This window comes from Channa argus, chromosome 11 (genome assembly GCF_033026475.1).
Source record: "Channa argus isolate prfri chromosome 11, Channa argus male v1.0, whole genome shotgun sequence".
In the NCBI taxonomy this organism is placed as follows: domain Eukaryota; kingdom Metazoa; phylum Chordata; class Actinopteri; order Anabantiformes; family Channidae; genus Channa; species Channa argus.
In genome coordinates this window covers 25,586,089-25,611,993 of record NC_090207.1, presented here as the reverse complement: position 1 = coordinate 25,611,993, position 25,905 = coordinate 25,586,089, and the positions used below count along the sequence as shown (strand labels likewise).

General features: G+C 39.1%; 1 protein-coding gene across 4 annotated transcripts in view; it reads left to right on the top strand.

The window, feature by feature from the left end:
- Positions 1–253: 253 nt before the first annotated feature.
- Positions 254–25,905, top strand: part of apba1a (amyloid beta (A4) precursor protein-binding, family A, member 1a) — a 51,618-nt gene continuing 25,966 nt past the window's right edge. For 2 of the 4 annotated variants that reach the window (XM_067520304.1, XM_067520301.1), the window contains exons 1-2: positions 254–409; positions 23,495–23,588. The gene's annotated coding sequence lies outside the window, so the exon portion shown is untranslated. Of the gene's footprint in view, positions 410–484; positions 647–4,145; positions 4,276–23,494; positions 23,589–25,905 lie in introns of those variants that run through there. The other 2 variants (XM_067520302.1, XM_067520303.1) reach the window with 2 other exon arrangements.

Here is a 25,905-nt window from a genome sequence, read left to right as displayed (position 1 = left end):
GTTTTGTAAAATACAATTTATCAGTGTTAATAATAATGGTAGGCAAATGCAAAAACACCATAATATTAATAATACTAATGCACTTACAATGACATGTTGAGATGGGGACTTTAAAGATTTAAAGAATAGTGATTGATACTTCATATGTTTTTTGTTTTTTTTAAATGATATTAGGCGAAATCCGAAGCGTTTTGATAAGTGACTCTTAAAAGTGACTCTACATCTTGGACAGTCGGACAGTGGACAGGCTGTTTGTTGTGTCCAGTGGGGGAGGGAGGAGGGGCTGGCCAGCGCGCGCGCGAGAGCACACACACACAAACACACAGCAGCTGCTACAGGGAAGATGGAGGACGGTGTGGCAGCGGCGGAGCGGACCTCCAACCTGCAGCAACATCACTGCTGAAAGCCGGTGAGTTCGCGTCTCGTTCGCCTCAGAACCGGCTGCAGGTGTCCGCCGGACACCTGCAGCCGAACACGGTGGTCCGGGGCGCTCGGAAGCGGCTCTGTTCCTACTGAGCTAAGGGCTCGGAGTATTGTCGCCGCTCGGTTTGCTGACTGACTGAGGAGTGGCTACAGGGGAAGATAACGGCGCGGTTCAGGCGAAGTGCCTTTCCGGGACTGAAATGGAAAAGAACCGCAGACTTGTGTACGTACGACGGTTTGTGCTTGGCTGAGGCGCAAAAAGCCCAGCGGCTTGGCGTGAATGAAACGGCCCACAGAGGCCCTGTTGTTGGCAGGTGCAGAGTCTCAGCAGGGCTGATCCCAGTCCTGTCAGCACTGCCCCGGTTCAGGTCTCTTAATGTTGGTTTTGGGGGTTCGGTCTCTGTTAAACTAGCAGTTTAACTTGGGTTCCATCACCTCATGTGATGCACACGTCGTATTCGCTCACTTGCTGTGTGTTGTGCAGAGGCAGCCAGTCTGTGTGGCCTGCTTGTTGTTGACAGATGCTGCAGGTTACTTTGTGGTTGTGCAGTCAGTCGGGGCTGCAGCATCCATCCATCCATCACCGAAACCTGGGTTCATCACATCCTTTTAGAAACCATTCTGGAAAACGTGCAAGTACTGTGGATTCCTGGTCCAAAGTCTTCCAGCTTTGCAGTTACAAATATGTGTGTGTGTGTTTAAATTTGTATTCCATATAGACACAAAGGGGAGAAATACAGAATATATCAGAAATGTTCCTTTTTCTACAGTGTGCCTGAGGTGACTGCGTGTCATTGCCAGCTAATAAAGGGTCATGTCTGTGATTGACTGTCACAGTGCTGGTCTGAAGCTAGTTGTGTGTTTCTTGCTGTAGCCTGTGAGACCCCCTATGTGCTCCTGCAAACCTCTGGAACGTAACGGCAGCGAGAATAACTATGCAAAACTGCAGCCATGTTGACTCTGTGTGGTGGCTGGAACCCCAACCCAATCACTTTCTTTTCTGTCTTTTCCCTAACGCACAGTTTTTTTTTATAATTTAAACCTTTTGAATGCTTTCCAAGACACTATAAAACCACCTTTTTGGTTGTATTGCAGCCATAAGTTGAGGATGTGTCAATGGCGAGATGCCACATCGATGTTTTGTGAAGATTTCAAAGCGGGTTAAAGCCCTTTTCCACATTTGGACAATTTCTTTTTCTTCCAACAGGCCTTTATTCAGTCTTCTTCAGCTCTTGTTTTAGGTCCTGTTTCTTTAAGGCCCCACCCAGAGCCCACCGTGCTCTGATTGGCCTATTATGATTCCTTTAAAATTGTTTCAGAGTAATTAACTGTATTTCCTTATAATTCAAAGTAATTTTTCAAGTTGTATTTGTGAACAGTGGAGTGGAGGCACTTCCTGCAGTTATGCTGATAAAGATCATAAAAACCAGAAGATAATAAAAGCAAATAGAACCAAGCTCACTTGTTGCACAACGTAGCTCCATCACCGTGTCCTGCTTTCTTTCCTCTGCAGCAGACTCCCCGTGTGTGAATTGGTGGCTCGTTCAATCAGCGAAGGAGCAGGACAAGACGTGTGTTAGTAGGGAAGTTAATGTGGGTTGTTGTGTAGCAGCTGCTGCCTGGTTCCGTGTGTCAATCTGACTTGGCAGTACAATGCTGGCCTTTAGTACTTGATGCAAATATGGTTCAAAGTGAATTCATTAGATTGGCTCCATTGGCAAACAGATGCCCAACTGTATTCTGCGGAATGAATGAAAAACCTAGAGCATGCCATTGTGAAACTTTAAAACATAAATGTATCGCTTTTGGTTTCAGAAGTTTTCAAAAAGGACACGGAGCAAATGTGTGTGGGCAGTGGCGACCGTAGGGTTAGGAGGTTCCCCCGCTCTTCCCAACCACATGTCCTTGGGTCGAAGTGTCCTTGGGCAAGACTCTGAACCCCCAAACAGCCCATTCCCATCCCCAGTCATATTGTGCCATTGTGCAGTGCCAGTCTCAAGCGCGGTAGAAGTTGGGGGAGGGTTGCGTCAGGAAGGGCACCCGGCGTAAAAAACTGTGGCAAATCAACATGCGGACAACTGATCCGCTGTGGGGACCCCAAACTTACAGGATAAGCCAAAAGGACAAATAAATAAATAAAACAGAACTGATGTGTGTGCTAGAGACAAAAAGACATTTCATTTTACTTTCATTTCCCTTTTAAACTCAGTTTATGTTCTGTGGCTCTTGTAACAACTAAACAGTGAATCATGACTTGCTCGCTCTGGCTTAACAATAACCAGCCTTTAAAATGAGCAGAGATTTGGAAATATGTTGTAAGGGTGATCCACAAAAGGAATGAAGATCATCAGGACAAATCTGCTGCAAATGTCATAGCTCTTGAGTAGCTCACTGTAGGGGTGGGTGATGTAAATAAATCTTATTTTTTTCTCTCTTCTGGATGATTGACAGACTTAATCTTTTTTTTTCTGTCAACATGAGCCCATAACAAAACATGATTCAAAAATGGTTATTATTAATTAGAATTACATGATTTTCCCCAGGTTTATGTGCAATACTGACAAGCAAGGCTGTTCTCTTTTTCCATATGTGTAATTGTAATCACTGTGAAGCAGCTAAGCAAACTATAACTGTGCTTAACAAGTGTCCTATGCTGTTACCATGGTGTAGATACGGTGTTACTTTCTTTATGTGAAGCCTGTGCACAATGACCAGTGAGAGGGAGAAGAGGAAGCGATGTCTGCCATTTTCCATTTACGCAGCAGATAACTGTAAATGGTAAATAGTCACTTATATAGCGCTTTTATCCAAAGCGCTTTGCAATGTTGATTCCCATTCACCCACACACTCACACACCGATGGCGGTGGCTGCCATGCAAGGTGCTCACCTGACCCACCGGGAGCAACTTGGGGTTCAGTGTCAAGGACATAGCCGGGAGCGGGGATCAAACCACTGACCCTGTGGTCCATGGTCAACTGCCTTACCAACTGAGCTACAGCCATAATAATATAATAATAATTCATTTTGCAATTTCAGCACTTTTCATATCATTTAAAAACACCAAAAAGCAAATGAAGTGATTGCTTTTTCATTAATGGTTATTTTATTTTAGATAATACATATTTTATGGAATTTCCAAACGATAAAGCAGACTTGACTTCCCCCTTTCTTCAAGCGTGTGTCCTACTTTAGATTACCCCCCACCCTGCACACTGCTCTAAAAACATCTTGACCTGCCCCTGCAGGAAAAGCACTGGCATGTACTGCATTTATCGTAGTTTTCTGCGTAATGCCAATCCTTCAAATACTCTGTTTTCCAGTCTCTTTTGTGTTGTTAGAATTAATAGTGGTTTAGTGTGCCAGTAGGTGTTATGTTATGCTAGAAGTAATTATTAGCAGAACTCTGCAGTTTTTATATGGCAGTAAATAACAGCAGTTGCTTTGAAGCATTTACCATTCACACTGTGTGTTGCAATGACCGAATGGAAACAAACCCTTGGACCACATTGTGTTAGGACGTTCTTGCAGGCTTTTGTACAGCAGCACACTTATCTATTTCTTTCAATTCGAGGTCTTTATGATAAAGCAGTGATGCGCACGCTCAAGACAAATTGAGAACACACCACCAGGGAGGCACAGTTTGTAGGCGATACAAATTGTGACACAACTGACAAAGTGTGATATGATTGATGGATGAAGAGCAGTGGATTAAGAAGCGCCTAAGAATTCAGTTGCTACTACTCCTGTCGCATCTTATCTGGGTTTCAGATGAATGTTAATCGAGGAGCTTGGTGTTTGCTGACTGATGAATTGTCAACTAATCTCTGCTTCTATTTAAAGATCCTGAGCAGGTAAGCAAATGGATAATTAGTATTCCTCCCACAAGCTACACTACCCAATCATTCTGAACTTGCATTTAATTTTAAATGTACAAGTACATGCAGCTCTGCCCAGATCTGTGCACTTGACTATAACCATATATTGACATTTGCAGGTAATTTTTTACTTAAAATAGCTCATTGGTATTGATGCATGAATTGGTCAAAAAGCTATATTTCAATTAATTTGGACAATGTTTTGATTGCAATATAAAAAACAAATGGTATCATGGGTTTGCTTGATTGGTCATCAAGGAAAATGCATTTAATGATTGAAATGTGTATTTCTCAACTCAACTTAAATATATTTAATATAACTTAATGTACAAAATGTGAAAAAAGTGTTTTTGAAATGGCTTTCATTAAATTTGACTATTTTATCTATCTCTGCTTCTAATATCCAAAGCTTTGCATGTAGAATATTGCGCAGACTGATTTATAAGCACTAGAGAGAATTCAAATATTGGAACTAAATCTTGCTACTAAACTGTGTTTTGAGAAATGAAATGAAACAGAAATAGTCAAGTAAAATTTAACTTTAAAAACAAAGCAGAAGTGAGACAAAAAACTGGTATAGGTGACTGACTAGTCAGTTGAACATGCTGATGACGTTGCTAGATTTGTTGTCAGTCATTTTTCATTAATTGTGTAGCAGTATTCATAAGCTACAAAAACTGTCCACTGTCCAATGAAGCATTGAGCAGGTTGGTAGGACCAGTAGCTGTGCACTGGAAAACACACAGCTCCAAAGCCAAGGACACCTCCAGAAAGGGACAGAGAAGGAGAAAGACAACTACAGGTGAAAGAACACACAAAGTTAATGTCATACAGTGGTGACAAATAAATGTTGGGTGGCGGAAGAGGAGGAAAGGGGCTCAGTGAATGGGGGGGTGGGCAGCAATCTAAACCTATAGCAGCATGAATGTAGCTAACTGTAAGCTCTATCAAAGAGGAAGGTTTGAAGACTAAAATTAAAGATAGAGAGTGTGTTTGACCCCTGAATGGGCAGCCACCCTCTCTGGGTGGGAACTGGGAGCTGGTTCCACAGGAGAGAAGCTTGATAGCTAAAGGTTCTGCCTCCCATTCTACCTTTGCATTCTAAGATCAAAGCAGTTTACTTGAATGATATGATACTATGAGGTATTTTAGATATGATGCTCTACCATTTAGAGCTTTAAATGTAAGAAGCAGGGATTTCTATTTCATTCTAGATTTAACAGGAATCCAATGGAGAGAAGCTAGTGAAGGTGAAATTCCATTTATAGTATAATATATTATATATATAATAATGTTGCCTAAAGGAGACATATATAAAGTAAAAAGTATTGGTCCTAACACATAGCCTTGTGGAACCTCATAACTAACGTTTGCATGGAAGATTCATCATTAACATGAATAAATTGGAATTTGTTTGACCAATAAGATTTAATCCAGCCTAGTGCAGTTCCTTTAATCCCAATTTCATGTTCCAGTCTCTAATAAAATGTTGTGATCAATGGTGTCGAATGCGGGTCTAAGATCTAACAGAACAAGTATAGAGATGAGTCCATTATCTGAGGCCAAGAGCAAATCCTTGGTGACTTTTACCAGTGCTGTTTCTGTACTATGATGAACTCTGAATGCTGACAGAAATTCTTCAAACAAATTATTCCTGTAAAGGTGGTCGCATAATTGCTTTGCAACTACTTTTTCAAGGATTTTAGAAATAAAGGGGAGATTGGCTATTGGTCTGTAATTGGCTAAAACACCTGGGTCAAGGTTTTTTAAGTAGTGGTTCGATTATAGCTACCTTTGGTACATAGCCTGTGTCTAAAGAGAGATAAATGATGTCTAATACAAATGTGTCTATTAAGGGTAAAGCTTCCTTGAGCAGTGTAGTTGGTATAGGGTCTGGCAGACAGGTTGTTAGATTTGATGAGGTAATAGGTAAAGTTAGGTCAGCGATGTCTGTGGGTAAAAAGCAGTCTAAGCCCTAGTGTACGCATAATTGTGAATGGGTTCGGTGTCAAAATATTTATTATCATAAATTAACCGGAGCACATGCATAATTCATGGCAAAGATAATTTTCACTTTGCAGTGGCAACAGCAGCTTATGGAGCCTCAAGTGGAAATAGCTGCATAAAGTTTCCTTGAATTTTTCCCGCAATGAAAGTGTCCCACTATTTAGCAACTGGAGAAGCTTTTAATGTGAAATGGCCGCAGAAGGAATGGTTTTGTTTGCAACTGTCAATTAAAATCTGCCGCTTCAGTACAACTGAAAGTCATCAGTTAAGAGTAAAGCTGACAGGTGAATACAGGAGGGAAACCCAACTCCTCGAGACACTTTAACGTTCACTCTCACTGCAAACCAGGGCTGAAATTGATCACACTTTAGTGTTCTATAGCTTGCACCGTTTCACTAATAGATTGAAGATGGCTGATGCTTGAAGTGAAGAGCACAGCGCATTAGGAAAAAAAGGTTGCAGTGTTGCAAACTGCTGATTGTTTTTAACAGTCCACAGAAAGCAAACGAAGGATCACTGATGATGGGTTTTATATATAGTGTCTGCAATTTCCTGCTGTGTGTTTACTCACAGGGCTGGTAGTGGATTTTACTACCGAGTATATTTGTAGCACCATTCCCCCCCAAACCCCCCCAAACCCTTTTTTTTTTTTTTGCACTGTCCAGTTACTACTGTATATGATAGCTATTTTACCTTACTATCAGTTACCTCATCTTTGTTGAAGAAAAAGCTCTGTCACTCTTCCTTTCATTATGTGGCTCATTGTTACCATTTGCTCTTGCTGTTGGATTTGAACTAGAAACACACTCAGAAATTGCTCAGTAAAAAAAAAAAAAAAATTCCAGGTTCACAGTGACGTCAAAAGCACATGAATTTATTTAGATGGGGCCTGCATTGTTTCAGATTTATCTTTGTTAGTGCTTTAAGGTACCATAGTCAACTGGTGATACTAAATATGTGTGCTGCCTGCATAGTAATGAAGGTAGTTTGTTTTCAATCATCACGAAATAGAAAACAGAACAGGCTCAGGAATAGAGCACTGGGTGACTCTACTAGTCAATTTAATTCAACTATATTTATTTGGCATCAATTCAAGCAAAGTAAACTCAAGACACTTTACAGAATAAATTCAAGACTATAAAGATGTGTAGAGAAAATCCAACAAATCCACCTTGACCAAGCCCTATATAACAATGGAGCGGAAAAACTCCCTTTAACAGAAGAAACCTCCAGCAGAACCAGGCTCAGGGTGGACGGCCTCAGTGCATCGGGTGTGGAAGTCTATATATGATGGAGCCTGACCATTCAGAGCTTTGTATGTAAGAAACAGGGTTTTAAATTCTATTCTAGATTTAATGGGAAGCCAATGGAGTCCATTATTAGTCATTGTTCACTCCGAAGGATATTTAGCAATCAGTCGCTTTTCTACTGTAACTTTTGGCACTCAAAGCGCTTTATACTGCTTCTTATTCACCTATTCGAACTCACAATCACACACTGATGGGGGAGCTGCAATGCAGCTGGCCTGCACTTACCTCGAGCAACTAAGTAGGGGTTCAGTATCTTGCTCAAGGACACTTCGACATGTGACCGGAGGAGCCAGGGATCAAACCAACAACTGTTGGATATTGGTGGATGACCACTCTACCTCATACGTCACCCAGTACTCACTATAATTCAGATAGAATATATGAATATGATATGAATGTTAAACATAGTGTTCATGCTAAGCTTGTTGCAGAATAGAGAGTGGAGAAAAGAGCAGGTTCTAAGGGGGCCCAGCAGCTCCAGCTATGAGCAGTCTGCTCATAGAACTTAAAATGTTGGATGTAAAAACAAGCCATTTAATGTGAGTAAAATTAATGTTGCTTCGGAATCCAAAAAGCAGAATGAAGTCATAATGAATAGTGGCACTTGAAAGTTTGTGATCTCGCTAGGAGTTGCCCTATTTCTACATAAACAGGAAGTAACCCAAACCTGCAACGTGATCAGATTTTCATGCAGGCTTCAGAACTAGATAAATGGAATCAATTTTTTTTTTTTACAAATGAGACTAAAAAATAAATTTGTGGAAAATGGTGCAATCTGTGTGGCAAATGTATGTGAACCTCCAAATAATTCAAATTGAAACAAGTCAGATGTTTGAAATAATCGGATGACAATCAATCGTCCGGTTTATATGCTTTGCTATGTCCTTATTTTATCGGTGTTGCAGTCTGTTGCTTTTGTAGGATTCTTTGTCCATCTATTGGTCACCAGCAAGTTGACAGCTCCACTTCTGCCCACTAGCTATAGCTTCATCAGTGTCAGTGTCTGTGATCGCCTGCAGTCAGCTGCTCTCTCAGACAAAGGGAGAATAAAATAAGTGGACATCTTAGCAGACGTGGAAAAGGAGAGCTTTGCCACTGGCAAATAGCACATTTATTTGTTCAGGAAGGTTCCTGCTGGCGTGCGCATCGGTGAGCAGTGGCTGGATTTCTGCTGAGACGCCCTGCAAACCTCCAGCCCTCTTCTGTGCTATACACAAGGAAATGATAACAGGCAGCATCCATTTGGTGATGCAAACTTCCGCCTCCTTAAGCAGCCTGAGGTAAATGCTTCACCTCTCAGGCCTTAGACATACTGGCTTTTAACTAGACATACGTACGTAGAATGATGTTCTCGAGTAGCGTGCATTGATTTGGAGTCCAGGTTTTGAACAAAATGAGAAATTGTCACTGTACATATCAAATGAACATTTTGTGAAGTTTTAGAGGAAAAAGTATTGAGCTGGTCCAAAACTACTCCTATGTACATACCTGTCACTTTTTTCTGCTGTGATCTCAACATTAACCTTCGAGTCTCGCCATGGCTTATGTCTGTGTTGTGAAAAAGTGGATGTTCAAAAAGAAGAAATGTTGTTGTCAGTCAGAGACAATCTGCACCCTCTTGGCTAAAATCCTCCAGACATACAAAATCTATACAAAGAAACATTTGAACAATGATAGTACAAACACATGTTGCCTATATGTATCCAGTGGCAAACAACAACAAATATACCTGAGGACGCTAAAGGACTTAATCTCACCTTTTTGAGGACGTAACAATGACATACTGTTATGAGCTTTAATCAGTAACATACATTTACTTTATGAGAAAACACTGCAGTGTCACCAGACACACTACTTTGAATACTACTACTACTACTACTACTCATTGAACCACAACATTTAGTGGTCGGTCTATGGATCAGACACAAACCATGAATCACGTTGGGGTTAATCACCTTGTTAGAGAACGGCATGTAAATGTCTTATACAATTGTCTAATGTCTTATACAATTCTTTTCTACCTATTGGCACACAAAGCACTTTACATTGCTTCTTTTATGGGAGCTGCTATGCCAACACTGACCGGGAGCAATTAACCAGGTAGGTACCTAATACCTACTGGCTTAAATTATACAGGTGCCAAGAGGCATTTGGTGATGTAATTTAGGTATTCAAAGTGGATGGATAAGTGACATCAAGTGTTTCTTTCCCGAACCTTCTTGGTTCTGTGCCTAAACCTAACTGAAAGCAAGAGGTGATGAGTTGTTTTCAGTGCGATATACAGTGTGTCCAGAAAGTATCCCAAGTGCTTAACTTACAGCCTTATTTAAAAAAAAAAAAAAAAGTTCTACAAACAATACCCCATTATTTATGTGAAAGGAACTTGTTTGAAATTTTTCCAAATTTATTAAAAAGGAAATAATAAAAATCACATGCACATAAGTATTTGCCACCTTTGCTCAATACTTTTTTGAAGCACTTTTTACAAAGCACCAATTACAGCCTCAATTCTATTTGAGTATGATGTTACAAGCGTGACACACCTATTTTTGCGTAGTTTCTCCCATTCTTCTTTGCAGTACCTCTCAAGCTCCATCAGGTTGGATGGGGAGCGTGAGTGCAAAGAAGAGCCTTTTAATCTGTGCCTCGATACCATCCTGTCTCGGAAGTCCACAGACAAATCCTTGGACTTCATGTCTTGGTTTGTGCTCTGACATGCATTGTTAACTGTGGGACCATATATAGACAGGTGTATGCTTTTCGAAATCCTGTCCAATCAACTGAATTTGGACTCATCTCTAATGATGATCAGTGGAAACAGGATGCACCAGAGCTAAATTTTGAGTTTTATTTTTAATACATTTGCAAAGATTCCAAACAAACTTCTTTCATGTTGCCATTATGGGCTACTGTTTGTAGAATTTTATGGGAAATTAGGAATTTGATGTATTTTAGAATAAGGATGTAAGATGGGGGGGGGGGAACAGGTGACTGTGTTGCAGGAAGGTAGAGTGGTCGTCCACCAATCTCACAGTTGTAGGTTCAATCCCTGGCTCCTCCGGTCACATGCTGAAGTGTCCTTGAGCAAGACACTGAACCTCAACTTAGTTGCTCCCGGTGAGTGTTGGCCAGCTGCATAGCAGCTCCCCCATCTGTGTATGAGTGTGAACGGGTGAATGAGAAGCAGTGTAAAGCACTTTGAGTGCCAATAGGTAGAAAAGCGCTATATAAGTGCAGACCATTTACCATTTAAGTGCTGGGAATACTTTGTTGATGCCCTCCCCTGCCTGCAGAGACAGATAAAGACGAAAACACGTTTAACTGTTGCTAACCGTCGTGAAAATGACCTCTGCAGAAGCAAACCCAAGGTCGACAAGCAAAAGTCCATGCCAGTCTTTTGTTGTTTGGCCAATAGTCAAACTAGACCACATAACTACTGTGGTGATACAAACAGCCACTGAGTGGAGTGATAACATCAGAAGCAGGTGATGTGATTTGTGTTCACTGTGAATTTACTGTTCTGTCTAAAAACATCACTACATCACCGTGAATACTATGTATTTTATTCAAATACCCTGTGGATTATGAGTCTTGTGATCTAGTCATATCAAAAATAACCAAGATGTATAACATTGCCATATTCGTTTTGATGTTGTGTAGGAGCTTGGCACTATGGGCTGTGAATCAGAAGGTTGTGGGTCTGAGACTGTGTCAGATTCTCTCTGTTCTCCTACCCTGCTATTTTCAGAGTGTGTCTGTATGTGTCAGCTCTGTGGCTTCGTAATCGGGGGGGTCTCTACTTCTGTTTTCTTTTCCTCTGGAGTGCTCACAGACACAAAATGGAGCACAAAGGAGGTTTCACTAGAGCTGTCTGCAATGCTCATTATCCATACAAGCAACAAAATCCACCAGTTGTAGAACATACAGGCACTATGTAATTATTATTTCATTAATTTTTAATTCTTTCTTTCTTTCTTTTTATTATCCCAAAGGTGATTCATAATAGCAACTGTACATGCTTGAGGTTTTTAAAATGTTCGGCCTTTTATACCAAAGGTTTCTTCAGTTCCAGCTGACCGGTTGGGAGTTGTTCAGTTGTTAACACCTTGGGAGTCATTGAGGTCACGTGTAAGTTGGTGTCCCACCGGATAGTCATGTACATGACTGGAAAACTGGCACACAATCCAAATGTGACTTTAACTGCTTATTTGAAGAAACCATTCTTCAAATAGAGTCTTCAAGAACCTTCAGGAAGTCCAGCTGCTATGGACTAGCCCCTTTGGGATAGTCACGATCCCCACAAGCACAATGTAAACCTGCAGAAATGTGACGTCTCTGACGTGTTGCAAGACCTTTTGTCACTCTGTGCAAACACACACCTGCACTAGTTTCACTCATACCAGTTCTCATTATACTCTGTTCAATTTTTGTAGACTTTGCGATTGAGACTGAGTACCCTAAAAGCTTAAAGGAATAGATTAGTTTTTCTTGAAGCAGGTCAGAATATAATATTGAGGTACACCAATCAGCCACATCATTAACGCTGCCCGTGGTACTTACCCTGGAGAATGTTTGTAGGCCAGCTTACACTTTTACTTGAGTATTGAGTTTGTGTACTTCTACCACCTCTGGACAGTGTATCACATTTTGCTGCATATGAGGCAGTGTCACTGCTGACTGCTCAGAGATATTAATGTTGGTGATCAGTGTACGTGAAGATATGTCTTGGTCATAAGTAACTTAAAATTATGTTAAGACCACCATCTCGAAATAAACCAAACAAACAAAATATAGCAACTTGCCACAGAGATATCCAACATAGAGCCTTTGAGGGACATTAAAGTAAATTTTGATTTTTTTTTTATTGCAAAACAATATGTAAGAATTTAGATGTGGATGAGATGTGAATCTTTGAAAAAAAAAATATTTTGCAATATCACTTAGACCATATAGACTATTTCATAATATTAATTGGACTATGGACAATCTTGCCAATCAGTGAACAAGCATGTTGCATTTTTATTATGATGATCTTTGATTTGCACCTGTATTTAATTGTAATTTATTCTCTGTCTGATTGTTTGTTTTTGTTTTTTTGTCAATTAACTGGCTGAAACATAACAGATAAGTGAAAAATATATCAGGATAGAAAAGCACAAGAGAAGCTACGCTGAAATTGGGGCAGGACTTCTGTTCTCCACATTACCCGTTGTCCCATATGTGTCGTTCTTGCCTGCTGAATTGCATAGATGATTGTTATTGCGTTCGCTGCTCAGCAGCTCACGGCTCCTGACTGCAGTGTGTTATAAATCACAGTTCTAAACTCATGCTTGACTGGTGTGAAAAACTTGAGACTTGAAAAGCCTTGTGGGGAGAATCAGACGCCTCATCCCTGTTTTGCATTTTGAATGTTTTTTTTAACTTAGAGAAATACAGTTAAGAGTAAAATCAGGACACACTGTTAACTGAAACAGCATTTAGTGGGATATAGATAGGTGGGCCCCTGTTCACAGACAGGTAAAAGAACTCCATCCCAAAGACCCCCAGACTGAAAGAAAGACAAAATGGACAAATTTAACTATTCATTTTTAATCTTTTTATTTCAGTTTGAAAATCATTTTGGTTAATTTTTTTGTCTATTTTTAGTAATATTTTTGTACCCTATGACTTGTCATGCTTTTTTTTTTTACTTTTTTTAATAGATTTATTTTCATCCCCTTTTGGCCATTTTGCATCTTTTAACTGATCTCAGCAACTTTCAAGAAAGAAATATTAGCACTCACTTTCAACTGTGCCCCTTGACCCCCTGACCTCTTCGGCCCCTTGGACCTTTGCCTGGTAAACCTGTTCAGTCATCCAGCTTTAAGAATACGTAGCTTGTATATGTAGTATCTTTTTATTAATTGGTGCAAGTGTGGCAAAGAATTGCGAAACATATAAAGACAGACTTTGTAGTAGAGAAATAATAAGCTGTTCATCTTCTTTTGTTTTTAACAGTGTTGAAAATGCAACTAGTAGCTGTGATAAGCTAAGGGACTATACACATTTAGCTCCACAGGTCCTCAAACAGTATCAAGCATTTCCAGAGGTGGCAGGAGTACACAAACTGCCACTCAAATAAAAGTGCAAGAAGAAGTACCACGTTACAACATTTATTCAAGGTAAAGTATATGCTCCTGTACTGTACTTTTAAGTGCATAAGTATATGTGCTCAAAATGTGCCTCACAAAAAATGTTTCTGCAGAAATCTCAACAGAAGAGCGTTGTCATCGCATTTCTGCTATTCACTAATTGGCCCTTTAACTTGTAGAAATGTTAAAAGGCAAATGTTTGAGGGAACGTACCAGAGAAACTAAACTTATTAAAGGGAGAACATATATAATGAATTGCACACAGAAAGTCAAAGGTGAAAAATAAAACATGACACAAAATGTTATTCTTGTAATGGATAAAAAAGACAAAGACCTGTGGAGATTTGGTGTGGACATCACTTCTGTGCTAACAGCTGTCTTGTCCATAAATATCGATGCAGTAATACTTTACAATACTGCACACCAAAAAAGAGAGCAGTCACTGAGGAATGAATAAGGAAAGACCTGATAGTTAACAAGTAGTTCAGAAACTGGGTCCTATAAAGTATTTAATGATAAGATACTGGGGAACAGACTGAGATATCTTTTATAATAAATCAGCTCACAAATAGCTCCTGACTAACACTGAATAGACTGAGCTGGGAACTATAACGTACATAATGATGAGTTACTAGAGAACTGACTAGAAGACAGTATATTAACAAATGTTGGTAAATGCTCCCAGTCCTCCAAGTTAAGTAACTGTATCTGGAAGATGAGTCAAGGCAACGTCTTACTTGTTAGGTCAAACTATCATTTTTTTTTTTTTTGCTGCTGCTGCATGGCACAAACTATAGTAAGACCTTGTTAATTACGTATTGCTTAACCGTCATTTACTCTGGCACATCGTACCAAAGAACTATTCCGGAATTAATTGATTTGCCTGTTCTTTACTATTATGAAACAGATCCAATCAAAATACAAGGATCTCAGAAATGTACAATACAATACACTGGGCACTAAATCAATAGACCTTTGAAACTCGAGTTCATTCCTGCAGTTTCACTATAAAACATTTCATAGCTTTATAAAATTCGGATCTCTACAGAGGTAACCGTTAATCCTGCATTGTGAGCTAACAGGCTCATGTTTCCCTCATTCCCTTTGTATGTGTACAATTCGACATGTGCAGTCCAAATGTCTCTCATAAACCCTTGACTAATCCTGTTTGTTTCCCCTGCTATATGCAGATCTCACTGATAATGTTGCTCTGAAACTCTCACTCTCATGTCTACAGTGCATCGCAGCAGCACAGAAGGTCTCACACTTATGTATAAATGGAGATTGACCTTTGTATCATGCTCATCTGTGCTGAAACCTGGTTACCTATCTAATCAGATGTGCTCAGACTTCCTCATCTGTTGTGCGCTTTGGATTTTTGGTTCCCAACAGTCTAAAACTAACCCACAACCAAGAGCTAGGTCAGGTTGACTGAGTAGCTTTACCTATAAGCTTTATCAAAAGGGAAGGTTTTAAGCCTTAGCATAAAAGTATCATAAAAGAATCGGAACAGGGAGCTGGTTCCGCAGGAACCAGCTAAAGGCTTTGCCTCCCATTCTACTTTTGGAAACTCTGGGAACCACAAGTAGGTCTGCATTCTGGGACCGAAGTAGTCTAATCGGATAACGTGGTACTTCAAGGTCTTCGAGGTCTAGTTGGTTAGAGTTTTTTTTGGTTTCACAGATAAATTTAGCTGGGTATCATCTACATAGCAGTGAACTTTTATGGAATTTTTCCTAATAATGTAGCCTACAAATAATGTCCAGAGTGAAAAGTATTGGTCCTAACACGGAGCCCTGTGGAACTCCATAACTAACTTTTGTGCATATAGAAGATTCATTAACATGAACAAATTGGAATCTGTCTTACAGATACGATTTAAACCAACGCAGTGCAGTTCCTTTTATCCCAAATCGATGTTCCAGTCTTTGTAATAAAATGCTGTGGTCAATGATGTCAAATGCCACACTAAGGTCTAGTAGGATGAGTATAGACACAAGTCTATTATCTGAGGACATGAGAAGATCGTTGGTGACTTTTACCAGTGCTGTTTCTGTTCTATGATGAACTCTAAATGCTGACTGAAAGTCTTAAAACTAATTATTCTTGTACAAGTGGTCACATAATTGCTTTGCAGCTGCTTTTTCAAGGATTTTAGAAATAAAGGGGAGATTGGATATTGGTCTATAATTAGCTAAATCACCTCGATCAAGACCCGTTTTTTGAGTAAAGGTTTGATTACAGCAACTTTATAGGACTTTGATACATAGCCAGTTCCTAAGGATAGATTGATAAAATCTAATATGAACATGTCTATTAAAGGTATGTTTTACCTTTAATAGACATGTTCATATTAGATTTTTATTTTTTATTTTTTTATTTATTTAAGCTATTTGGTTCGGACAGGGTCTAAAAGACATGTTAGTTTTGAAGAAGCAATTGTTGGAGTTAGCTCAGCAAGGTCTTGGTAAAAAGCAGTGTAAGAGGGGTCTTATTGATAATTTTAGAGCTGTTGTACATGAAGATCTATCTATAATATTTGCGGGGAGGACCTGGTGTTTTTTTTTTCCCTAATAGCTACAATTTTATTAAAGAAGGTCATGAAGTCATTGCTGCTCAGAGTTAAGGGAATACTAGGCTGAACAGAAATATGGCTCTTAGTCAGCCTGGCTGCAGTGCTGAAAAGAAACCGTGGGTTGTTCTTCATGATGAATAATATGCTGCTCTGGTATTACAGAGGGCATTTTTATACTTTATGAAACTGTTTTTCCAGGCTGAATGGGATTTATCTAAATTAGTGCAATGCCACTGCCTTTCTAACTTTCGTTACACCTGCTTTAAGCTGCACATTTATAAATTGAACCATGCAGGTCGTCTCCTGATTTACTGTTTTTTTTTTTTTTTCTTTTTCTTTTTTCTTGAGGGGCAACAGTATCTACTATCATACACAATGAGGCTCCAGTATCTACAACAAGATAATCAAATTGTAGGGGAGAAAAATAAAGGTGGATACTCACCATTTTATTGAAACATGCTGGTGGAAATGATTAAATAATTTCCTTAAATTTGTTCACAGCATTTTCACATCTGGTGTAGTGGAATTCTTTTCTAACTGCTGTTTAATCCATTATTGTAAATTCAAATGTTCTTAGAAAATTGTCAGACAAAAGAAAATTATGAGGAAATACTGTTTATTATCAGTTTCCGTACTCCTTACATACCATATGTAAGAAGAACGTCTGAGGTGTGACTAAAACAGTCAGTGGGTATATTTACATTTTGGGAAAAACCAATTTAATCTAATAATGAATTACATGCAGGCAGTTCTGTTCTGGGTGCAGCTTTCATTTCATAAAAACATTTTAACGGCTATTTGATTTCGTTTTTGTTACGCTAGCGATTCATGTTGATCAGATTGAGCTGCTGCACAGAGGGCTGTGGTAGTTTCTTCCTTTATAATATAATCTTGGTTGCATCTTCTGTGGACCATGTTTGTGCTTCATGATTCAGAGTGCAGAGCAACTAATTAGACAAAGGAGAAGATCTTACAGATGATGACACACTTACTGTAGAAAGGCTTCTGCCCTCTGGTGCTCTTCCCAGCACATTATTTATTTACAGAAGAACATTTCAGTGACTTTTTTCAGCGCATCTTCTGATAGATGTCTTCACTCATTTTGCTGACTTTACTAAAGAATTCTGTGAAAATCCATTGGTTTAAAACATTTTAAGGTTTTACTTAAACAGGTTTAGTTGTATTGACATAAACCCTTAATAGGACACAGTACACAAATAAACATTACATTATTAGTCTTTGCCCAAAACCAGCAAATTTTCGTGCTTTGGATATTTTTCATTTTAAAGAGTCAATTTTTGTTTAAAGCTGCAGTTGTTTAGGCCAATTTCTACCAAAAGCAGTACAAAGACATTTGAGCTTGTACCCCCTCATTTTTTTTAATGTGTAGGGGGGTTGGCTTGTAATATGGTATCAATACTTTTTTAGTAGTTTAATAATACTGTACTTTCTTGTGACCACTGAGATGGAAATGTTTCTTGATTTTTTTATAGGCACTTGACTTACCCACTCTCATTAGTGCAATATCTGAGGACCACCCAGAGATAATTTTATTACATTTGGCACACACATCTGCTTTGACTCATGAAGGAGCTGATTAGAATATAAGTCTGGACAGACATTAATGTGAACTGCAACTGGCCTTCAAGCCCCGGCTCCTCTGGTCACATGTTGAAGTGTCCTTGAGCAAGACACTGAACCCCAACTTAGTTGCTCCCGGTGAGCGTTGGTCAGCTGCATAGCAGCTCCCCCATCGGTGTATGAGTGTGTGTGTGATTGTGAGTGCGAATGGGTGAATAAGAAGCAGTGTAAAGCGCTTTGAGGTGGAAAAGCACGACCAAGTGCAGACCATTTACTGTTTGCCTTTTTGGTAGGGACATACAAATGCAAGGCGGTAATTCTATCTGATTTTACGTGACTTGTGTTGTCTTTGAGAGACAGTTTTTGGTCAGAGTAAATTATGCTCTCAGCTACACAGAGTTCAGAGTAGGGTTTTAGCGTATATGCAGGTACCTGGATAGAGTATCCTTAATAATTTTAATTTGTTCTAACCTTCAATGCTTTAAATGGGGCTAAAGAAACCAAAATGAAAATATAGCAACAAGCCCCCACACTTCTGCAAACTCGACAAAGAAAACTCTGAATGTTAATTGCAGCCAGCGCAGTGATGATTAAGACAGTTCTCACTGCATGTATCTTCTGCTTTGTTCTCATCCGTTTACACATCACATGGAGTCTTAGCATCATGCTGCGTTAATTAGGCTTTTACCATACTACACCTGATGGAGTCTGTCTGCCTTGCTCCAGTTACACAACCACACTTTATTTTGTTAAATTGTTACCTAAATACTAACAAAATAATTGACAAGATGGGAGAAAACACATGCAAATAAAGGTGTCATCCGCCACCTTTATTTGAAGTGATGGTGAGAATTCATTTGTTTTTGTATCCGGGTGCTTTACATCTGTACCGTGATTTTCCTTTGCAGGCTTAGCAGAGAAAAACTACTTGCTTGCAAAGAGAACATTTCCTCACATTAAAAAAAAGATGGGTATTAAAAAGAGAATTTGGAAATGGTGCATATGGGAATCATTCCACACCAACCAGCATTAGCCACTCAGCAGAGTAAAAATACCACAGTTATAACAAGAGATGTACCACTAATAATTAAGATACTGGTGTTAAGATACCTATTTTGACTTCTCCTCTGTCTTATTAGCTCTTCCATGGCAGGTGGTAGAGGGTTGAATGTGTCAACCATAGTGGTGGAGGTGGGAGAACACTGCTACCCCCCTGGAGAGGTCACCACTTCATCTGCCCTCCCTCAGAGAGCAATTATCGGGTGGTTTCCTTGACAACCATGAGTCCCACAGCTGTTGAGCTCTAAGAATGAGAGGGAGGGTAAAGAAAGCATTACCATGAGCGATCTATCAAATAATGCATTCTCTCCCCTGTCTAGAAAATATTGACACAGACTTTGGTTTGCTGCTGAGTTATACACATATCACCACATGATGGAGCTCCGTCATAGAGAATCATTGTTTAGGCACAGCATCACAAATCACTATGGTAAATGACAAAACAGTGGAAAAGACATTACTTACCATGCAGCACTGACTTTACAGAAAATTGCTGTTACTTCCACTGGCTTGTCTAATTAAAATTGGAGTTTCATTTTAACCTGCCACAATGCGCTGTGTACTATATGTAACAGGCGTATTTTACCATAGCTGGAGGCTCAGGCCCAGGACAGAAGTACCTTAAAGGTGTGTAGGATTTATATAGATGCATTAGCAGAAATAGAATCTAGAAATCATAATTATGTTACCATTAGTGTGTAATCACCTATTATTAGATATTAAGAACCACTTCATTTCTTTTTGCTTAGAAGGAGCCTTTGCTATCTACATAGGGAACAGGTCCTCTTTCTACCGTAGCCCATAATGGCCAAATCAAACATCAACCCTTAGAGAGGGAGTCCTATTTGTTTATTTATGTAGAAGCTATACTTTTACATATTAATTAGGTTTACAAAATTCAATTTCTATGCTAAATGACTTTAAGTTTGTACAACTTTGAAAGGTAATTTTAACTGCTCTCTTGAAAACACAGTTTAACTGGAACTTAGGTCTAATAGTTATTCAACATCAGTTTGAGTTTTGAAAAGGTAAAACTTATTTAGTTAACTGAACACGAGAACCAAAGTTCACTCAACTCAAGATATTAAGTTGATTCAGCAACTCAATCCAAATATATATTTTCCTTCTTTTTACAATTTTTAGTTTAAAGTATCAGTCCTGCATGTTGACATGAGCTATTGAAGCCATTTTGTGTCAAATACTGTCTCTTGACAGTATTCATTAACTAACTTTTATCGTGGTTACCAAAGATTTTTATATTCCCCCAGTACACTTCTTCAGGATTAGGTGACATTATGGTCTCAATATCTTCATTGTCTCTTACTGTTTGTGTTATGTGTTGTATGTGCTTTGTCCTCTGGTAAAGTAATTTACCTTAATAACATGTTGGAGGAGGTGTCCATCCATCAGTTATACAGTTTATCATTGCACAAGGCTAAAGCTAATCCCAGATGACACTAGGAAAGGTCAGTCAGGTCACCAGTCTATCACAGGGCTGACACGTGGACACAAGCAACTATTTACACTTACATTCCCACACACAGACAATTAGTCACCCATTAATCTGCATGTGTTGGTATGAGAGAGGACACCATGTAACACTAGTGGAGTTATGGGAAGAAAACACATACTTCACACAGAAATGCCCCAGCCGGTCAGCAGGTCCAACTCCAGAACTTTCTTGCTGTGTGGTTACCAGTGCATGACAAATTTGGATATACAGTAAATCACAGTATGACTCTACACCTTGCAGCTATTTCAACTTATTGTTTTTCGGTTTACACTGTTTCTACCTGTGATATTATTAGCTGGTTAGCTGACCAGATAACAGGATTTATCTAATATGGCCTGTTTTGACTGAAGATGAGCAGTGCTAATGCCACTTGGTGACAAACATACTGCATTGCAGGGATTCGGCTACAGACTTTAATAAACAGCTTTCTGTCTGCTGTCCTGCACAGACACAAGTTTGGCTGAATAGTGCTGGTACTCAACTTTAGGTGTCTGATGTCAGTATTGGGTATAATATTGTTGAGGCCAGGAATGCTGCAAACCCATCTCACAGTGGCTGCTTGTTTTGGTAGACTCTTGATGCAATATAATCCTATTTAATTTTAGTTATTATTTTTTTTTATTTTTTTTTTTATTTCGGCTTATCTCGTGAGTTTGGGGTCGCCACAGAGGATCATCGTCTGCATGTTGATTCGGCACAGTTTTTACGCCGGATGCCCCTCCCTGACACAACATTCCCCAATTTCTATCGGGCTTGGACCGGCACTGCACAGCTGGGGATGGGAATGGGCTCTTAGGGGCTTAGTGTCTTGCCCAGAGACACTTCAACATATAGCCGGGACCAGGGATCGAGCCACTGACTGGTTCATGGATGACTGCTTTACCAACTGAGCTACAGCCGCCCTCATAATCCTATTCTATTTACAGTGTGATATTAAAAACACACTTACAGGTCTGCCCACAGACTTGTATGATCCTGGCTGATGTTTCCTCTTCAGCAGATGTCTTCCTGGAAATTGTTCTGCACCATGGCCATACACTCATCTAATGTAAGTTCAGAGGCAGGAAAATGTTCTATGAATGTGTGCAAAGGACAGATTAAAAGGATTGATTAAAAGGATATATTAAAACTGCACTTCACAAAGGCTAATTGCTATTATATGAAAAATTGGCTTATATAAGAAGTTCAGAGGACATCACAATTTCTAAGCAAGTTCACATTAAAGTTACAGTACATAACTGTTTTGAGTATTTTTAGGCAGAAATTTGTTGTAAAGCTTATGGTCCTGTAGAGAGGTGCTTTCAGTGCATTTCATGCAATCAGACTCATTTAACTGCATAAACGGCAGTGCAAAGACATTAGTTTCCCACAGTGTTGGGGGAGGCTCACTCTTGTGACCAATTAAAGACATTAAATTGTTTCTGGTTGATTAGTAAGTTCTGCAGCTTTTTATTTATTGTAATGACTAATACTTGAAAGTCTGTGCAGAACATGACAAAGTGTAGTAGATGGTATTAGAGCAGAGGGAAGCATAGTCCCAGCTTGTTCCTCTCATTTATTATATACATTTAACTTACAATGTTAAAACTTCAGATTCTGTGGAAAGCAGTTCATGGCAACCATTTTTTAATTTCTGGTGTTAACATATTAGAAAAACAGACTAAAATAATACTTGTCTAGGTCTGAACCAGATTATTTTTGGATCCAGGGATCTAGAAGAATCTATAATGCAACCACAAGGGGGCACAAGCCTGTGTCTTCTTGTGCCAGTCTAGATAAATGCAGTGGGTTGTGTCAGGAAGGGCATCTGACGTAAAACAGATGCCAAATTAAACATGCGAATCATGACTTCTAGATCAAATTTGACTTCCATACATGATCGGTATGGAAGCCATTTGCAAGCAAGTTGGAACGGTGGACAAAAGTCTCAGGTAAGAGTATCAGAAAAAATGTAAGGAAACGACTTCAAGATGGTGGTGAGACCAGCGATGTTGTTCGGCTTAGAGACAGTGGCACTGAAGAAAAGACAGGAGGCAGAGCTGGAGGTAGCAGAGCTTAAGATGTTGAGGTTCTCTTTGGGAGTGACCAGGATGCACAAGATCAGGAATGAGGACATCACAGGGACAGCTCATGTTAGATGTTTTGGAGATAAAGATAGAGAGGCCAGATTGAGGTGGTTTGGACATGTTCAGAGGAGAAACTGTGAATATATCGGTAGAAGGATGCTGAGTTTGGAGGAAGACCAAAGAGGAGATTTATGGATTTAGTGAGAGAGGACATAAGGTTAGTTAGTGTCAAAAGACACCTAAAAAGAACGGCCAAAAGGAAAAGAATAAGAAGGATCTAAAAGAGTCTATGAGTACTCAAGAAGGACCTTCAGAATCTCGGCGAGTGTTGTAAAATGACTGTAAGGGTTTGTAGAGCATCCTAGAGACTATGCACAAATGCATAAGGGTGAACAACATGACAGAGCACAATGCAATTCCTTAACATTTGCATTTAGTTAATTTATTACTGTATATACAGTATTCAGACATAAAGTATAGCTCATTTACAATTTCACAGACTGGTCACAAATATGACTCAGACTATTGAGTGTCCTCTGCATTGGTGTGCATGTCATTATTGGATTGTGATGGCATTTTGGCTGGTTCTCATTAAATAAAGCCCAGCTTTTTTAAGATAAGCTTAAATAAGTTAGGCTTCAAAGAGCTTTTTAGGGTGAGAATTAGATGGGGATTGTGATTGGGCATTCAGTGGTGATAGTAAAGGTAATAACCTTACCTATGGCTATGAAATGCCTTATTTGTTCTCAGACAGACAAGCGAGTGTGTAGGGTGATTTCTTTTTAAACATTCTGTGTCATACATTTTCCTACGTCTCATTGTGCAATACTGGAACATGGCAACTGGAGTGATGAACAAGGTTTCTCTCATTGAGACTTTGTCACTTTCTTTGTCGTTCTCTTTCTTAGTTTGCAAGGAAGCTGTACTGTAGTGTTATTTTCCTTTTGTTTCAGGATGGACTTGAACAAAGCAGGATGTAAATGTACTACTGGAAATACAACCAACACAGGGTCAATACAACAGAAAACTCACATCTGAGAACAGAAGGTGAGTGACTGCTTCACAAACATAATTTGATCAGCATGATAAATCAACATACAGACACAACGTTATATTACAAGTTGTTAGAAGGTTAGAGCTTTGAGGACATATGGGAGAAACCAGCTTCCCTAAAAGCAATCAGTGCCAACAGTGCCCGGTGGAGTTTTCGCATGGTCTTTGCCTATATTATCCATTATTCACCAAAACTGATTTGGCACAATATCCTTGTGGATTGATTCCCTATTCCCCGGATAATCTGGAAATTGCTCTGATCCCCAATCAGCTAAATTCTCACACTGCCTAATCAGATTTTACATTAAAGCATCAATGTAGTTTTAAACCAAAGTGGGCAACAAGCCAATACAACCCAGGACTTTCACATTTCAGATTCCCTTTGTTTTCTGATTCATATTCTCTGCTAGTTTCAGATCCAATGAGTGGAACTGTATTGATGCCTTTTATAGACATGAGGCACCTAACATTGCTGGTAAAGTGATCTGTGAGTCTGATGTCATTGTGCCTAAGCCAAACAACTCGGTATGTTTGCAAAGTTGTGATGCAGCATTTTTAACTGTTTAGGGGGGAAAGTATGAAAATAATTATTATTTTGGCAACATTGTAAGAGGGCGTATCTGCCATTCTGGTACCTGGTACCAAAAGGGGAAGCAGTCTGAAAAAGACAAACTATGCAGTCCAACCTAGTTTAGTCTTATTTTACAATCACTTCTAATAAAATTGGAGCTAAATTTGGAGTAAATCTTTATTTTACTTAATGAAAGTAGTTTTTTTTGTTTTTGATTTAATATTCCTTAATAACATTGGTGCTTATCCGTGCACCTTAATGTGAATGCATGCTGTTCTGACTTGTGCCATGTTAAAACGTATTCCTAAATGTGAATAGCTTCACCCTAATCAGTTTACAGCAGATTTTTTCTGCATTTCCCACTGAGCATGTATGGAGGGCTGATTACCAGGTCAGCCTTAGAAAACAAGTAACAAAGAAAGAATCTATTATTCCTAGCTTTGCTTTTAACTATTCGGACTCCTTTTGTGGGTAAAATGCAGCAGTTGTTTAGGTACTGATGTAACAGTGTTTCTACCAGAGCTCAAAGCCCAGCCCACCCATGCCCACCCATGTCCACTGTCTCACTGAAATCACAGATGCACACTGGCTTTCTGAAACCATTTGACACCCCTGTCTTAATGAACTTCCACTGGCATTGTCTTTTATATTTTTGTATAATAGTTTGTATAATTCGGCGTTGTAGCATTTGCCCCATTTTATTTAGATTACAGCAGACTGATTTAGTGCTGTTATGGTTTACTTAGCAGCACCAATAGGCATTTTGCCTGTTTTGTTTTTAATTATATGTCTCTGGAATATTTATGTTATATGGTGGGGTTTCATTTTGAGCATTTTGCAGCATGACAATGAGTTTTTGTTTCAGGGGATTAATATACTAAGAACCAAATAAACTCTTTTTATATGATGAGCATAGTTTAATGAACAATGAATAAAGTGTATTGTGCTCCAGTAGATGTGTTGTTGATGCCTCTGACAGTAAGAACTGAGCCTGCAATTACCTTTACGTCACTGGCCCAGTGTTGACTGAGACACAGTCACTAGACTGAAGGGAGAATGGAGGCATATCAGTTGCAGATGTGACTATAAAGAAAAGACAGCAGTCAAATGTGGTTCAGTATTTTTCTGAAGATTATTATGCCCATTTTGATCCAGTTTGAAATGAAATTTGCACAGGTTCAAACAACACTACCACCAATCTCGCTACAGGTATTTCGTACTTGATAGAAAATAATCCTGTAAAACAAAGAATTTGTTAACAGGATATTATAATATTTCATTCACAATTAACCAGTACAAATGTTCATTCATCAGAAATGAATACAGTTAATTTTAATTAATTTTTTAAGACTGATGCAAACCTTTGCACTAAATTAATTTTCATTATTTTGCTACATCTTTTGATGATATGCCCCTTCACCATTTCAGCACTTCTGTTGATAATTATGCATTATTATGTTAGTTTTATGGTTATGTTTGCATCCCCCTACATTCAATTACAATGTAAGAATGCACAGTTCAGCTAGTACAATGTGGTGGCCAGATTGTCCTCTATCCAATGAATAGATCTAATCTGGCTCGAAAAAACATACAGAATTCTGTTAGTCTGGCTCTAGGAATGCAAATGAACTTAAAGGCTTGTTAGGACAGATAGGCAAAGCCAAGGCCAGGCCTTTCATTCACTAATTAACAGTCAGAACGGGTTCAGGAACAGGAATAAATGAATCAATGTGGATATTA